The 19,187-nt window shown below is 34.4% G+C and overlaps 1 pseudogene across 1 annotated transcript; it reads left to right on the top strand.

The window, feature by feature from the left end:
• Positions 1-9,063: 9,063 nt before the first annotated feature.
• Positions 9,064-9,864, top strand: LOC308269447 (nucleophosmin-like; annotated as a pseudogene). Its single transcript has one exon. The product of its transcript is annotated as a nucleophosmin-like (transcript).
• Positions 9,865-19,187: the final 9,323 nt, after the last annotated feature.

Here is a 19,187-nt window from a genome sequence, read left to right as displayed (position 1 = left end):
ATTAAAGAAAAGAGATTTGAAATCAGAATGGCAAGTGTCTCTGCTTTGGTCTAAAGAGTCGATAATAGCTGCTTGGAACAGGATAGTTGTGGTGAAAATTAAAACCTACTGGATCTCTTCCTTCTCTGAACAAGTTGTTTATATACCTTTTTGTACTATAATAATTCTATACTACTGCTCTAGAATTTTTTGGTAGCAGAGAATAAATCTACCCCATTTCCACAGTTTCTGTATAATTTCCATATAGCAGGTAGACAGTGATTATTTATTCAAAGTAAACCAAGTCATAAGATACACAATATATTTGGATAGAAAAAAATCCAGAACAAAATGTTTGTTATGTTTTCAGCTTTAGATTGTATAGGATTTTATTTTAATTTGGCTTGATTTTTCTTTTCTTTTGTAATACTGCCAAGCGTGAAATTTATATCTACTTTTGAGTTAAACTAGTGCAAATAAAGCTTCAAGCAATTTCTAAGAGGAGGACAAATATATTTTTCACTGTCTCATAACTCAGAAATAACTGAGCCAAATTTTTTTTTTTTTTTTTTTGGTGGTACTGGGGTTCCTGGAAGCCCTTCTACCTCCGGGCTACACTCCCAGACCTATTTTTTATACTTTTTTATTTGGAAACAGGGTCGCATAAGCCAGCGCGCAGCGGCTGGCTTCCAAACTGCGGGATCCTCCTGTCTCTGCCTCCCAAGCGCGGGGATTACAAGCGTGCGCCACCACGCCCGGCCGAGCCAATTTAATTTACTCTTTTTAAAGAGGGAAATTCAGGGAGAAATAATAGAAATGGGATGTAGGACAAATAGAAAACGGCATCTTTCATAAGACCAAGGCTGTAACATTTCAACTTCAAGCAAATTTCTTGGAATATGCTAAAAAAGATAAAAAAAGGAAAATTGAAATGGAAATTCTTTTCACCTCTGAAGGAAAGCTTCAGCAGTTTGACATCAAAGGTCTTAAACTGAGATAAATCTTTTGTCTTTCTTTTGGAGGTACATTTCAGGAAAACACTGCCCAAGAAGGACTCATGAATATTTTTAATACATCTTTGGCAAGAAAATATTGAGAGAACATATTCTAGTAAAAGAAATGAGAACGGCAGAGGTTGTATCTAATGATCTACATTTTTGCACATTTTTCTTCTTTATTGATTAGAACTTCATATCACATTCTCTTTCTCTTTACCATGAAGCATATCATCTACAATAGGTTGTCCTATCCCCTATGATAAATATTACTTGGTCATATACACATGCATACACCCAGGGTGAGAATCACATGTATTTCATAATCTTTAAGAGCACTTGAGTTTTTTTTTTTTTCATTATGAGAAGAGAATGGTAGGTTAATGAAAGGACAGAATACAGAGAAATTTTATGAGATATTAAAGCCTAACTCCATAATGATATTAACCAACATCATTATGTTAACTCTTGGTCAAAGAAGAGAAACTGGAAGAAAGTATACATTGGATATTTGTATGAAGAGCTGGCCAATACCAGCTAAAACCAACCCCATACAGATAATGTTGTGTTCTCACACTGGTTTCTTCATGTTCCATCTAAGCCCCTTATCATCCCTTACCATCTCATTTCCACTTTGAGAATCAGTCCTCTACGCTTAGTGATTTCTTCTTGTAATGTTAATTGTACCAAAATATATCTCCTATATGTTTTAGATATCACTCAGCAAAGATTTCTTTACCAGGAAAATTTCTTTGGCCTATGTTATCTTATTTATTTCTTTTATTGGCATATTATTATATGTCACACTGAGATATAGAGTGATAGGAATACATATTTTTTCTTTTTTTTTTTTTTTTTTGCGGGTCCGGGGATGGAACCCAGGGGCATTTGATCTCAGAGCTATACCCCCTGCCCTTTTTTTTTTATATTCTTTAGTTTGAAACAGGGTCTTACTGAGTTGAAGAGGGCCTCACTAAGTAGCTGAGGATGTCCACAAACCGCGATCCTCTGGTCTCAGCCTCCCAAATGCTGAGACATACATAAATTGTGAAATATTCTCCTATGGGTCCTATCCTCCCTTCTCTTCCCACACATGTCTTTGAGATTGGCTTTGGTAGTTTAACATACATGCATAGAATTATTTCAAGTGTTACCTTTTTTGAACTTCTATTTCCACTCCTCCTTCCCCTAAACCTCCTCTATCACTCCTTCGGGGCCTCTGTTTGTCTATCTGAGGATATCTTTGTTTCTCAATTTTCATCTAACTTTCATATATGAGAGAAATATATGACCAGTCTCAAAAACATATCACTTTTTGAGACTGGTTCATCCATGCTATCTTAGAACTGAGTTTTTGTCCACCTATTTCATTACCATAACTCTTTGCAGATGCCTGTATCATTCCCCAAACTGCGAGGTTTACCAAACCTAAGTGTCATTCAAACTTTGTAATAAGTTATTTGTTCGATGAATTAATGAAGTGAGCTTTTGATTGGAGTTTCTTAAGTGAATAAAGATGCTACATATATGCAGATTTCCCAGAAGTTTCATTTTCTATTTGTAAATTGATTAAAAAGAAGAAAACTTCTTCAAGAATTTGAGAAATCCTGACAAATTTTATGTTTGTATTTACTGTATTCAGAAGTAGATTTACATATAAGCAGAGTAGGGAGCCATTTTTTTCAAGTGCCCATGTAACATGTAATGTTAAACCAAACTGAATGCTGGGCCATAAAACAATCCTCAACAAATCAGAAAAAAATAAAAATCTTACACAAATGTGTTCTCTGAACACAATGGAATCAAATTGAAAATCAATAACAGAAAACACAGGAGAACCTCCAAATTTGGAAAATAAACAACACATTTCTAAATAATCCATTGATCAAAGAAGTCTCTGGGAAATCAAAAGATACTTTGAACTCAAAATGGATTTTTGACTTAAGTATAAAATGTAAAACCATGAAACTTTTATAAATAAGAGACCATCTTTTGCATCTAGACCTAGGCCAATAGTTATTAGACTTGACACAAATTGCATGATTCTAAAAGAGAAAATTCATAAATTAGACTTCATCAAAATTAAAATCTTTTGCTCTTTGAAATACTCTGTTAAATAAAAGCATGCAAAAGGCAAGCTACAGACTTGGAGAAAGTACCTGCAGAACATAGCACAGAGGACTAGTACCTAATATATCAATGTATTAAATATAATAAAGTATCTTTATAAATAAATATAACAAGTATTTCTATAAATTTAAATTTATATAAATATCCACATATGTATTTTTATAAATAGCATATATGTTAATATTTTAAATATATAATCACACACAATATGTCTCTTCATATCTTTGCTCATTTTCTTTTTTTTTTAATGCCCCTCAGAGGGGCATTCCACCTCCAAGGTACACCTCTGCCCTATTTTTTTTTTTTATTATTCTTTATTTTGAAACTGTGGTTCTCCTGTCTCAGCCTCCCAAGTACTGGGATTACAAGTGTGCACCACCACACCCGGCTTCTTTGTTTACTTTCTAATTGCAAGAATCCTGTAAAGACAATAGACACGAAGAGATATTAAACCTAACAACATATACAGGTGTCAAATGAGCATATAAAAAGATTTTAAGTATCATTATCCATCAAGGAAATTAAAATCACAGTGAGATTTTACTATATACCTATTACAATAACTAAACAAAAAGTAGTGAAGACACTAAATACTGGTGAGGATGCAGAGACACTGAGTTGCTCAGACAATGTTTTTTTTTTTTTTTTTTGAAACATACACTATGATTATACAAAGGGAGATGGAACCCTTCTACCTCTGGCTACACTCCCAGACCTATTTAATATTTTATTTGGAAACAGGGTCTCTTAAGCCAGCGTGGCTGGCTTTGAACCTGCAAGATCCTCCTGTCTCCGCCTCCCAAGCATGGGGATGAAAAATGTGCACCACCATGCCCTGCTACATATGTGAATATTTTAATTTAAATTTTATTTTGTTCAATAGCTTATGAAGGCTACTTGCCTGTTTAAGCGTAATGTAAGAAAAAACATGTTTTTGAAAGATTTTGTAAATCACCAAAGTTCATACAAGTACCAAATCAGTCAAAGAAACCTTCTTAATTAAAGAGCATCAACATGTAGAATCTAAGATCTTAGGCCACCATTAAGATGACTTATAGATGAGCAAATAAGGCAGCCTGAGGGGACTGAGGTGGGAAGGGAGAAATTCTCTAATGTACATGATGTACTTTAACAAACATATCAAAGTCAATCTCTAAACCAACCATGAGAAGGAGGGAGGAGGAAGGAATGGGGTGGAAATTGGGTAAGGACTAATTGGGTGATGTGTGCATGTATGTCTCCACCATCATATATCCCATTAAGATGTATGACTACAATGCACCAATATAAATTTAAAAAAATCCAACTTTCCAATTAAAAATAAGAGACACAGAGATGACAGTTAATGGGTAGAGGGGTGCAGTCGAATAAGAGAAATAATTTCTAATATCCTGTGGCACAGAAGGATGGCTACAGTTGACAGGAATCGATGAATAGTTCAAAATAGCTAGCAGAGAAAATTTTGAATGTACCCAATACATATGACAAATGTCTAAAATGATAGATAATGGCAATTGGCCAATTTTGTCATTGTATATTGTGTAAAGATATTAGACTATTACACCATACTTCATTAATATGTTCAATTACATCGTTTCAATTATAAATAAAAAGTAAAAAAAATGACATTGGAAAAAAACCTTAATTCTTCTATGTTGCCATAAAACAGAGTGACAAAATAAGAATTCGCTGTAGTCTAAGTAAAAAGGTATCAATAAACAAAGCTGGTTTAGAAGTCACTTACTGGAGCATACCAGATCAATGGAAAATTATATATTTGGGATTTTTATGAAAAAGAATAAATTAGAAGTAAGTCTTCCAAGTAAGACTGTGGCTATGCTTCGATGTTATTTTTTTATTTTTTATTTTTTATTTTTGGCAGTACTGGCGATGGAACCCAGAGGCACTCTACCTATGAGCTATACCTCCAACCCCATGTTTTTAAAATTCTTTAATTTGAAACAGTCTCACTGAACTGCAAAGGTCCTCACTTAAGTAGCTGAGGCTGTCTGTGAACTGAGATCCTCCTGTCTCAAACTCCCAAATGCTAGAATTACAAGCGTTAGCCAGCCACCATGCCTAGTTATATTCAATAGGCAAATGTTTATTGCCCATTCTCTACCTCACTCTCTAGAGTATAAAAGACAGAAAGTGCTTGCCACTGCATGTGACTATTGTAAAGATGAAACAAGATACTTAGAACACACAGCTGAGCTGAATGCAAGTGTGCCAGAGTGGAGAAAGCAGAGAATGTTGCAAGCATGATCATCAATGAGCTAAAAGAATTTTACTAACGGAACGTGGGTAGAGGAAGAGTTCTTAGTAGGAGCCTGACTGAACTCAGCATGTCATTAACTGTACACAAGGACATACACGCACCTCAGATTTAAAGATAAAGAATGGGCGTTTTGCTCAGTGTTAGTGAGGCATTAAAACAGTCAAAACATTTATCTAGTGTTTCAAAGAGCACCTGGCACACTGCAAGTGTCAGCACATGGGAGTCCTTATCACTGCCACAGGTACCACTGATGAGGGAAGTGGGGTTAGAGCATGTTTTTCCTAACACCGGAGTATACCGCACCATAGGGTCATGATAAAGTAGCCTTGCTCTTTGCAGTCAAACTATAAACCATCTCCTAATAGTATTAAATATCTACACCCAAGTGGAAACTCAAGGATAACATGTAATTTCCTTTAACTTTTTTTTTTTTTTTTTTTTTTTTTGGTGAGAAATCCAGAAGAAAAGGTATGCCTGCTGCTCACTGAAAGCATCCCTGACAAGCCACTGTTGAGTCTTGTGTAGGATCAGTGGCATGCTCTGCATTTAAAAAGGTGAATTTTGACACGATTTGAAACAGTAATTCTTCTAAGAGACCAGGAGAGAAAAATTAATAATAAACTTTGTCACTAGTGCCCATATTTCCCATCACTCAAAGAAGTCAAATCAGTCGTACTGAGTTTCTATTAAGGGCCATATCATAAATGCCTGTGAAGATTCATAGATAGATAACATACTGTGTCTTCCTTCCAGGAGCTCATGGAAGAGACATCACCCTGTAGAATAAGAACCAATGTGATGTGGCAGTTACCATAACAAAAACAGGCGTAAAGGATGATGGAATCATGTATCATTGATTAATCTTTCCAGAAGTCAAAAAAGAAAATTGTAAGAAAGATTCAACAAAAAGTATTTTATTATTTATTTATTTATTTAAGCATGCTCAAAGGTCAGGCCATCGGAATTACTTGAATTGCCCTGAATGTTTAGTTGAAAATCAAGTCAATGGCTGAGTAAAAGAATTGGGTAGGGGTTAAATCAGTGATGTGTACATGTATGTATACACAAGTTTTTTACCCCAATATGATGTATGAATATAATGCACCAATAAAAAATTTAAAAAAATCAAGTCAAGTATTGTTTAATGTAAAAATGTGTGCCTTTCATACTGAGGTTATCTCTGGCATACTTGTTACACTGGAGAAAGGTAACTGATTATCCTAATTTTGAGTAAACAATAATTTAATCCAAAAATTATTTTATGAAATCACAATCCAACATTTTTGTCATCTCTAGACACCACTAACTAGTAATACTGAGCCCATGAAAGCAGAAAGATCATCGTCTCCCATTTTCCAAAGAAGAAAGTATTAAGAGAAATAGAATATTAAGAAATTTATGAATATTTTGCTTTTGATTGACTTAATCAGACACTTTGCTTGAGATTGACTTACGTTTGTCTCTGAAAAGTTTAATTTTTCTCATGTCAAAAGAACTTCATTATAAGGTATTCTTATCCATAAGTTTATCCCAAGGAAATTATTCCATCCCTTACAGTGAAAAGAATGTGATTCCTTTATCCAATCACTGTTCCATTGTGCAGAATTTTATGTTTCCTTATTCTGTGTCACACGTCAAGTGCCATTGTAATGACTCTGTCATAAAATAATTTAAATAACTATAGGGAAAATAATGGGGCTCTGGAGAGAATATTTTTCTAATGCAGTAATTTCATCGCAGTGGAATAAAAGATTCTAATTTGGTTCTGATGTGGTACTTGAAAACATGAACATCACATTTTCTGAAATTACAAAAATAAAGAAAATGACAGGTAGTTAATTCAGAATATAATTTTAAATAACAAACCAGCCAATACTGTAAAAGATACAGATGTAAACTCAAATGTTTGTTCCCTGTCTGTTCCCATTCCAATTATTTACTAAATTAAATGAGCTCCATCGGCCCTCTAGTGGTGATATGTTAGGATTCTAGATTCTTCCACTCAAAAGGGTAAAAAAAGCAATCTTCTTTCAGAACTACCAAAGTGAAACATGTTCATGTAAATGCCAAATTCTAGAAGTATATTTTTAAATCTCTGTGTGGGATGTAAGTAGAAAAATTTTCCTCAGCCAATGTGGGGTTTCTTCTTGTACCCCTCAATAAAAGATATGTCAAGAGGAGATGACAAATCGGGATACCACATGGTACATCATAATAACGCAGTACTTTTGCCACATTAAATTTTGCAAAAGGTTGCCGATGAGTCATTCCACAAAGTTCTGCAAGGTCTGTGCATATCTCTCCTTTGCACCTTAATTTTCAATTAAGCTTCCTCTCAGGATTGCCGTTCTCTTAGAAAACCTCTCTGATTTTTTCAGACAGAATTGTCCCTGAGAAACCCTCCCAACTTTAGGTATTTAACAAAACTCATGTTTGAAACCATCTACTGCACATCATTTGGTTCTTGGTTATAACAGACAGGGCTCTTCCAGGGGGAGGATGCCACTGTTGCCTTGGTGCTAAATGAGACTCGAGAAATTCGTTTTCATAAGTTAGTACTCTAACATTCTCCAGTGGATTATCATTTAGAAGCTTTCTTCCCTCTCGTCTTAAATACCAAACCAAAGCAAAAAAACACGAATTTTCTGCAGTAGATTTTATCCAGCACAACTAAAAGTGATGGTTGTGCTCTGGGCACAATGGTGTCTAGGAATCTGGATACTGTGTGCGCTCCCTCACTCCACATTGTGATGCTACAGAATCACTGCAGCTACTGTGATCAGTGTTGGTTAATAGGGAACAAGTAAGTGGAAGGAAGGAAGGAAGGAAGGAAGGAAGGAAGGAAGGAAGGAAGGAGACAAGGAAGAGAAGGGGAAGGAGGAAGAAGTCAGTCTTACTAATGCAAAAATATTTCAGAGCACAATAGTATTCCTTCAAGGAAAAAAAAGAAAAAAGAGTAAAAATGTCAAATTCATAATTCAGTAATTCTTTTGCACCTAACATTTTCTTTAGTGTAGACACTTAACAGTGATATTCTGAAAAACTGTAAAAGCAAACACAGAATACTTAATACAATGAAGATAGAGAAAAGTTATGTTCACTTTAAGTTCATGATAAGGAACAGACTCTTCCCTTTCATTTTCTGTACCTTTCTGCTGGGCATGTTGGTGTATGCCTGTAACTCCAGGACATGGGAGGCTGAGACAGAAGAATTGCAGGTGTAAAATCAGTCTCAGCAACTTAGAGAAACTCTCAGAAACCTGGTGAGACCTAGTTTCAAAACAAAAGACAATAAAAAGTGCTAGGGGTATAATTCAGAGGAATAGTGCTCCTGAGTTAAATTTCTAGTAACACACACACACACACACACACACACACACACACACACACACACACATACACACAATGTAATTTTCTGCTTTTCAGTGTTTATTTGCCTCTGCTGATTTTAATGCTAAGGGCTGACTGTGCTAAAGAGCATTCATTTTCTAATTTTCATCTAATTTTATAATATTTAATGCTATTTTGATTTAAGAAATTCCTTAAAGAAAACGTGATATGCACAACCTAAATGTGAACTAGGACCCTGCTGTGATTGTCTACTGCACATCTATTCTCTGGGGAATTAGTTATTTTTTTCCCCTCCACTTTCTCTCCCACATAAGTTTGTGCTATCACTTTATGGACGATTTGATGGACATGGACATGAGCCCCCCTGAGAACATAGAACTATCTTTCTAGATGTGAGCTCAAGGTTGATGAAGGTAGATAATGATGAAAATTAGCACCAGTTATCATTAAGAATGGTAAGTTTAGCGGCTGGTGCAAAGGATGGCTGACTCATTGTTGAAGCAGAGGCAATGAACTATGAAGGCAGTCCAACTAAAGTAACACTGGCAACATTTAAAAGGTCTGTACAACCAACCATTTTTCTTGGGGGCTGTGAAATTAAACCACCTGTGGTCTTAAGATTGAAGTATGGCTCAGGGCCTGTGCATATTAGTGGACAGCATTTAGTAACTGTGTAGGAAGATGCAGAGTCAGAATAGAAAGAAGTAAAACTCATAAGTATTATCTGGAAAGTGACCTGTCCCTGGAAATGGTAGCAAGTTACCACAGATAAAAGTAAGGCTTGCTACTGATAAAGATGATGATGATGATGATGATGATGATGATGATGATGATGACGACGACGACGATGACGACGACGATGATGATGAAGATGATGGTGATGAGGATGATTTTGATGACAAGGAAACTAAAGGAAAAGCTGAAGTGAAAAAAAATCTGTATGAGATACTCCAGCCAAAAACATGCAGAAATCAAACCAGAATGGAAAAGACTCAAAACTATCTACACCGAGATCAAAAGGTCAAGAAAACTTCAGAAAAACAGAAATAAACTTCTAAAACATCAAAAGGACCTAGTTCTGTAAAAGACATTAAAGCAAAGATGCAAACAAGTATAGAAAAAGCACAATGAACATTTCTGGGCACTAGTGGCAAATTAAGCCCAAGGATAGGGAGAATGGAAACAAATATAGTCTATACTTAATATTATCTAGAATCAATATTGAAGCCGCCTATTTTAATCTCAGTCCTCTTTCCTGATTTTCCACCTATACCTCCTTCCAGGCTGGAAGCAATCTCTTGATTTTCTAAAGCACTGTTCTTCGGCAGCTGTGATTCAATGAACGTTATCTATTGCTTTCTGTTGTACAAAAAATAATCTTTTTGATCATATTTTAATCATTGTTATATCTCCTTATCTGCTCAATAAATATTTTAATGAATTAAAAAGTGAATGTGGAATAAATGTTTATAAATGTGCACAAATATTATTTGTACACATGAAGTATAAATATGTATGTTTATATATTTTTATACATATATATTTAAAAATTGACCACATTTTAGCTATCTGGGTATATTTTTTCCTCAGTACAACATCATTATATATCCTATAGAGGTTCTAAGTTTTTAAAAGAGAAAATGCACTAGATTTCAAAGCTAAGTTATACCTTTTTCAAAAAACTTCTTTTGTTGTCTTATGTAATATAAAATAGAGTAAATGGTAAACAAAGGGGACTTCAGATAAATGAGGAGAGACCAGCAGAAGAGTAGAAGGGGAGCTGGAAATGGTGGAGCACACTTGAAATCTTTGTACTTGGGAGACTTAGGAGGATCATGAGTTTGAGGATAGCCTCAGAAGCTTAGCAAGATCCTCAGTAACTAAAATGAGACCATGTTTCAGAATAAAACATAAGAGATCCTGTGGGTGTAGCTTGAAGATAGGATGTCACCAGATCCAGTTCCTAGTACTAATAAAAAATAAGTAAAAATAAGAAAGAGTAGTGGAAAGGGATTTTGGGAGGGACATGGGGAGAATAAAAGAGGAACCCTGATGAAGGGAATAGTTCAGATAATGCTAAGTGCAGAAATGATGTTATCAATACCGATCTCAGTAATATGTACTGAAACATAAAGGGAGTAGAGTGGGGTCCAGAGGGAAACACTACATGTGCTGTGAGTATGTATGTTCCTATCACTCTGAACATCATTATCAGGTGTAAGAAAAATGCACCGGTAAAAGCGTATTTACTAATTTTTATTTTTTATTTTTTATTGGTGTATTATAGTCATACGTCTTTTTTTTTTTGGTGGTACTGGGGTTTCTGGAAGCCCTTCTATCTCTGGGCTACACTCCCAGACCTATTTTATATTTTTATTTGGAAACAGGGTCTCTTAAGCCAACGTGGCTGGCTTCGAACCTGCGCGATCCTCCTGTCTCTGCCTCCCAAGCGCGGGGATTACAAGTGTGCACCACCATGCCCGGCAATAGTCATACATCTTAATTGAGATAAAAGACTTGTGGAGACATACATGCACACATCATTCAATGGGCCCATACCCTATCACTACCCCATTCCCTCCCCATCCCTCCTTCTCATGCTCGACTTAGTGATTGACTTTGATATGTTTGTTAAAGTACACCATGTGCTTTAGAGGGTTTTCCTCTTCCCCCCTCCCATCCCCCCAGTTAGGTCACATTTCTTCTTCTATAGGATCCCCTTCTTCATCTAGAGTTCCTCCTGTTACCCATTTCTCCCTAGCTTTAGAATATTAGGGAAAGCATCAGATTTCTTATTTTTTTGTGACTGGCTAATCTCACTTAGCATAATGTCCTCCAGTTCCATCCATTTCCTTGTAAGTGATGTAATTGTTTTTCCTTATGACTGAGTAAAATTCCATTGTGTACATATCCCATAGTTTTGTAATCCATTCATCTGCTGATGGACATCTTGGCTGGTTCCACAGTTTGGCAATGGTGAATTGTGTAGCTATGAACATAGATATGCGTGCATTAGTTTGGTAGTTTAGTTTTTTCCTTTTGGGTAGATACCCAGAAGTGTTATTATTGGATCAGATCGTAAGTTCTTTCCCATTCTTCTGAGGATATCCATACTGTTTTCTAAAGTGGTTGCACTAATTTGAAATCCCACCAACAATGTTTTAGAGTGCCCACTTCTTCACATCTTTGCCAGGATTTATTGTTTGTGTTTGGAATGATTGCCATTCTAGTTGGAGTTAGGTGAAATCTCAGGGTAGTTTTGATTTTTATCTTCTGATTGCCAATGATACATATATAAAATTTCTCTTACTGTCTAATATAAGTGCAATGAGAAGTTACTTTAGCATTTGAAAGTACTTAGTAAAACCATCGACTGACACTGTTACTAAACATATGCATATGAACTGCTTTGAAAAGGGAAATCCTTGCATTATTTTAGATGTGAAGTTTTAAGTTGGATATTTTTTATCTTACTTTTAAAATCTTTTGGCTCCTGAGTTTTCAAGGTTACCTTACTGTTGAGTTATTAACAACATTAAAGGTAGAGCAAAAAGGTCTATCCTAAATTTAATTTAGCTCCTCTATTTAGTATCTTTTTGCACTTAATCTAAATAATTCAAGTATCTGAATCTAGTCAACAAATTGTAAACTACCTACATCCAGGATTATTCAAAGGTTTAGAAGAACCCAAAATCTCTAATCCTTTTGCACATAAAGTTTTACATTATAAAACTGTTCATAATACAGTAAATGGTGATATACATTATCATTAATATTATCACACAGTGACAAAATGAATCTGGCAATGATATAATTTGGTGCAAGAAGGGGAGTAGGGAGATGATAGGTCAATCAAAAGGCAGACTGGTTATCTACTTTGAAAAGAAATAGTATATATAGAAATTAAATTTTTTGAATAATTTCTTAACTCTCCATTTTAATTTTCAGTTATGGCCAAAGATTATGTGAGTATTGTGAGAGGTTTATGGTTAAAATTTTATTCTCAAAATATACTTTATCATGCAGGATGTATTAACCTAGGTAAAATGGATAAAAGACTGAAAAATTGTTTGCTGTTTTCATACACTCAAATAAGAGTGGGAAATGTATGCTTGAAGAATGCATTGTAATTATCAGCTTTTTGAATGAAGCAAATTGATTCTTCCAAAATAATAGAAGGACGAAAGTCTCAGTAAACTCCATGCTTCTACAACCCCTGTTCTCCCACCACTCTGCTATTTGGTTCAAAACATAGAATTTACTTTTTAAATATCTCTAAATTCCTCAGTCTCAGAGATCAGTGTCATCCTAATTTGAGCAGTAGTGTGTGGTGATTTCATCAATCGTAGAGAACCAACTAAAAGAAAGTCCTGAAAATTAGATTCACAATTTCCCTTCCTTGATTTTCTATTATCTCGACAATAATGTCGGCTTCAGAAATGAAGATGGAACACTCCAGTTTAAACTGAGTAAAAAGGAATGCAATTAAATTCTTATTGTGATTTTCAAGGTGATCATTATTTACCTTCAAAATATCGCATAAAAAGCAAATGCTGAGCTTTAAGAGGACTGTTAGGATTTGTAGAAAGTAAAAAGTTCCAAGGTTTCAGTCTATAGTCAAAAAGTCCAACAACACACAAAGTAGATGTTTGCAATGTTGTTTTCCATTGAAATAATTATAGAAATAGTAACCATTTAATTACATTTTTATTGGTGCATTGCAGTCATACATCTTAATGGGGTACCAGATGGTAGAGGCATACATGCAAACCACTCATTTAGCCCTTCTCCAATTTCTTCCATATTTTCTCCCCCTTCACTCCTTGAATTTGATATGTTTGTGAATGTATATCATGTACATTAGGAAATTTCTCTCTTCCTCTCATTACTCTCAGTCATGTTGCCTTATTTGCTCCTCTGTAATTCCTCCTTTTTGTGTAGAGTTGTTCCTATGACCCGTTTCTCCCTAGCTTCCACATATTAGTGAGAACATCCTTTCCTTACTTTTTTTGTGACTGTTCTCCAGTTCCATACATTTCCCAGTAAATGAAGTAATTTTATTCTTCTTTATTGCTGAGTAAAATGCCATCCTGTACAAATTCCATAGTTTTGTAATCCATTCATCTGTTGATGGACATCTTGGCTGGTTCAATAGTTTGGCAATTGTGAATTGTGGGGCTATGAACATAAGTATGCATGCATTAGTTTTGTAGTTTGGTTTCCATTCTTTTCAGTAGATACCCAGAAGTGGTATTGCTGGATCATATGGTAGTTTTGTTCCCATTCTTCTGAAGATCCTTCATACTTTTTCAAAGTGTTTGCACTAATTTGCAATCCCACGAACAATGTATTATAGTTCCCACTTCTCCACATCCTCACCAGCATTGTTTGTGTTTTGAATGGTTGCCATTCTAGTTGGAGTTGGGTGAAATCTCAGGGTAGTTCTGATTTGCATCTCTCTGATTGCTAATGATGTTGAGCATTTCTTATACATTTATTGGGCATTTTAATTTCTTTTTTGTGAAGTATCTATTTAATTCCCTTGCCTATTTTTTGGTTGGGTTGTTTCCTTAGTGCTGAGTTTATTGAGTTTTGTATATATTCTAGATATTAGTCTTCATTCAGACAAATAGTTGGCAAAAAAAAATTCACATTCTGTCTGCTCTCTGTTGAGGTTCTTAATTTTTTCCTTTGTTTTACATAAGCTCTTCATTTTAATGCAATTCCAGGTATTGATCTGCCTTTTGGTTTCTTGTGCCTTTAGGGTCTTGTTGAGAAAGTTTTTACCTGTGCCTGTATGTGTTGCAGTGTTGGGTCTATACCCTCTTCAAGGAGCTGCAAATTCTCTGGTCTCATTTCCAAGTCTTTAATCTATCTTGAAGAAGAACTTAAACTATCATTATTTGCAGATGACATGATATTATACTTAGAAAACCAAACAAACTCAAGCAAAAGGCTTATAGAACCGATCAACAAATTCAGCAAAGTGTCTGGATGCAAAATAAATCTTAAAAAATCAAAAACTTTTCTTAAAAAATCAAAAGCCTTGTGTGGTGGCACACACTTGTAATCCCAGCTTTCGGGAGGCTGAAACCAGAAGATCGTGGTCCGTGGACAGCCTCAGCTACTTAGTGAGACCCTCTGCAACTTAGTGAGACCCTGTTTCAAAATAAAGAATAAAAATAGGCAGAGGATGTGGCTCAGAGGTCAAATGCCCCTGGGTTCCATCCCCAGACCTGCAAAAAATAAAAATAAATAAAAATAAATAAAATAAAAAATAAACTTAACCAAGCAGTTAAAAGATCTCTACAAAGAAAATTATAAAACATTAAAAAAAGAAATTGAAGAAGACCTTAGAAGATGGAAAGATCTTCCATGTTTTTGGATAGGCAGAACAAATATCATCAAAATGACTAGACTTCCAAAAGTAGTATATAGATTCAATGCAATACACATTAAATTACCAAGATCATTCCTCACTGACATAGAAAAACTCATTCTTAAATTCATTTGGAACAACAAGAAACCCAGAATAGCCAAAGTAGTTCTCAGCAAAAGAAAGTATGTAGGAAGAATCACAATACCTGACTTCAGACTATACTACAAAGCCATAGTAATAAAAACAACATGGTACTGGCACAAAAAGTGATATATAGACCAGTGGAGTAGAATAGAACACTCAGAAACAAATATGCACGATTACAGCCAATTGATATTTGAAAAGAGGGCCCAAAATATACAATGGAAAAAAAAATAGCATCTTCAACAAATGTTAGCAAAACTGGCTAACCATATGAAGAAAAATGGAAGTAAACCAAATATTTCACCCTGCATATTACTATTTTTAAAAATACTAATATCTAGAATATACAGAGAACTCAAGAAACTCAAGAAAATGGGCAAGCAAACTAAATAGGCACTTCACGAAAGAAGAAATTCAAATGGCCAATAAATGCATGAAGAAATGCTCAACATCACTGGCAATCAGAGAGATGAAAATCAAAACTACCCTGAGATTTCACCTGACTCCAACTAGAATGGCAACCATTCAAAACACAAACAACAGATGCTGGCGAGGATGTGGAGACGTGGGAACTCTAAAACATTGTTGGTGGGATTGCAAATTAGTGCAACCACTTTGGAAAATAGTATGGAGAATCCTCAGAAGAATGGGAACAAATCTACCATTTGATCCAATAATAACACTTCTGAGTATCTACCCAAAAGATAGGAAACCAAACTACCAAACTAAGGCATGTGTATCTATGTTCATAGCTGCACAATTCACCATAGCCAAACTGTGGAACCAGCCAAGATGTCCATCAACAGATGAATGGATTACAAAACTGTGGGATATGTACACAATGGAATTTTACTCAGCCATCAAAAAAAACTCAATTACATCATTTTCAGGGAAATGGATGGAACTGGAGGACATTATGCTAAGTGAGATTAGTCAGTCACAAAAAATAAGAAATCAGATGCTTTCCCTAATATGTGAGAGCTAGAGAGAAATGGGTTATAGGAGGAACTCTGATGAAAAAAGAAATCCTATAGAGGAGCAAACAAGACAACCTAAAGGAGGAGGAAGGAGGGGGGAAGAAGGAAATTCTCTAAAACACACAATGTATTTAAACATATCGAAGTCAACAATAAAGCCAAGCAAGGGAAGGAGGGATGGGGAGGGAATGGGGTGGGATGTGGGTAGGGGTTAAATCAGTGATGTGTACATGTATATACACACAAGTTTTTTACCCCAATATGATGTATGAATATAATGCACAAATAAAAATTTAAAATAAAATAAAATAAAATTGCATCTGTACCCAAAAACCACATTTTTAAATGCATTCTTTCAGATTCTAATGTAAACTGATGGATTACTTGAAGATCCTATAGTAACTGGGCAAATTATCTAATAGAATTTTGAAAAGTAATATTGATTTTAAGGGCTTAGCAATTTTTGTTAATTTTTGTTTTCATTCATTGAGTTTCTGAGAAAATGTTATTTTTGTGTCTATTGTCTATTTGTTATTTTTTGGACTGTAATTTACATACTTCTAATTCTTTCATGATAATGATTATAAACTTTTTGTACAAGTATAACGGGAGACTACATAAGAGAAAGACAAGCACAGACTATATCATCCACACACAGAAATTTTGCAATGTTAGTTTTGTTGTATAGGTGCAAGCAAATAAAAACAAGTAGAAAAACATTGAAAGTTGCATTAAGATATTTTCTCAATATTAAAGTTATAATTGTTTCCTCGTATTTCTTGGCAACAAAACGATACCTTTAAAATTCTTCTTCTCTTGATAATATACTTAATGTTCCTTTTTAGATATTTAGAGGATTTAACAATTTAAACACAGGACTACAAATTCAAAATTTCAGAAACTCTTTGTTAAAAGTAGAATTTCACTTACTTGATCTATTCAATGAACTTGTTTAGCGAAAATAGAATGCATATAATTAATAGACCTATCTGATAACTGCATGCCAAGAATTTTCTTCTGAAACAATAATGTGAAATTTTTAATTTTGTAGTACTACAGATCAAACCTAAGGCCTCATGACTATGACGTAAAGGCTCTTTTACCAGGCACAATCCCAGCATAACACTTTATTATTTTAATTCCCTTTCTTTCAAACAAATAATGTGAAAGTTAATCTCAGTGAGAGGATATAAAAGAATTGATACAAACTCATAGGGTTATGTTGAGCCATCGGGAAGGACATCACATCACGTGCACTACCTGTGAACCTACAAATGTAGAACATCATATTCAACATCACAGTGTGTTTTAAAGCAGTTATGAAGTATTTTACCTCAGTCATATTAACATGGACATAGTAACTCATTCATATAAAAATAGAGTTTCTACCACATGCGGGTCCTTGGCACAGCTCCTGGGAACATAAATTTATCTAAAATGAAAGAGCTTCTAGTCTTATGAAGAAAATAAACATGTAAACAGGCACAGCATGTGACTTTTTTAGTACAAAATTACTTGTTTTTTATTATTTTCTATTGGTGCACTGTAGTCCATTATCTTTAATATAAAACATAAGTATATATATGTGTGTGTGTCTGTGTGTGTATACATCTATATATAATCAAAATTTCATAATTGACGTTTTATTTTTTCCTTTTTAAAATAAATTGTACAAAATATCTAGTAATCATAATTATTAGCTTCAGGTTAATAACATTTGGTAAAAGTTTAATTAAATATTACAAGTATTCTTAGTGTATAGAAAATATATTTTTATGGTACAGTTCTATTTCTATTACTAAAATGCAATGAGAAAAGAGTCAATTCCTTGGCACCTTGTTTTTAAAAAGTATTGAATATCATCCATAAATTATTGCTGCTTTTTAAAAGGTTAGCCTAGATCTAGAAAAATCATTGATATTTTAAGCAAAAACATAGTAAAACTTGATTCTTTTTCTGCAGTACCAGGAATTGAACCCAGGGGCATTCTACCTCTGAACAACACCCCTAGCCCTATTTTTTATTCTTTATTTTGAAACAGGGTCTCACTAAGTTGCAGAGGGCCTCACTATGTAGCTATGGCTGGCAGAGAGCCTGCAGTCCTTCTGTCTCAGCCACCCAAGTACTGGGATTACAAGTGTGCACTACCACGCCTGGCTACAGTAAAACTTTTGTCAGAGACCTCATATCATAATGTCTGATTAGAATTCTATTGTCCACATATCCAACAGTTTTGTAATGCATTCATCTGTTGATGGACATCTTGGCTGGTTCCATAGTTTGGCAATGGTGAATTGTGCAGCTATGAAAAAAGAAGAAAAATAAACTACCCAACTAATACATGTGGCATATTTTAATAGTGGTACAGCCAGAGCACTTAAGTGACTCCTAAGAAGAAAATCCTAACTTGAATACCTGAGCTAAATTGTTTTTCAGATATACATGGATTATCCATGCACATATCTATACATAGTAAAAATTACTATATATTGATTTACTGCTTCCAAGTATTATCTTTAGCCTAGATTCTCCTGAGTTCAAAGTCCAAATATTTTTCTACTTGCATCTTTGGAAAAAACTCAAATTATTGAAAGTTTGATTCTTTATAACATTTAGAAATTTTATTATGACTAATTTTTTTCTCCTTGAACTTATATTTTATTTCAAGTTCTATCCCATTGCCACACATTTGAAAGAATTTTTCTACTTTTTTGCTTAAATTTATAAACTAATCATACTTCTCTGAAACAAAGATATATATATATATATAAATATATATATATATACACACACATATATACAAATATATAAATATTGCTATTTTTTAAAGTTCCAGGGCCCTCATTTTGATCATCATCTTATGTTCCAAAGGTTCTAAGTGTTAAATTTTTTATTTGAATGATCATTATAACTATTTGAATATAATTGATTCAAACAGAATAAGTATAATGCTT

Source organism: Muscardinus avellanarius, assembly GCF_963383645.1.
Source record: "Muscardinus avellanarius genome assembly, chromosome: 11".
NCBI lineage: Eukaryota > Metazoa > Chordata > Mammalia > Rodentia > Gliridae > Muscardinus > Muscardinus avellanarius.
Note: the sequence above shows the minus strand (reverse complement) of the source record. Positions and strands in the feature narration are given on the sequence as shown.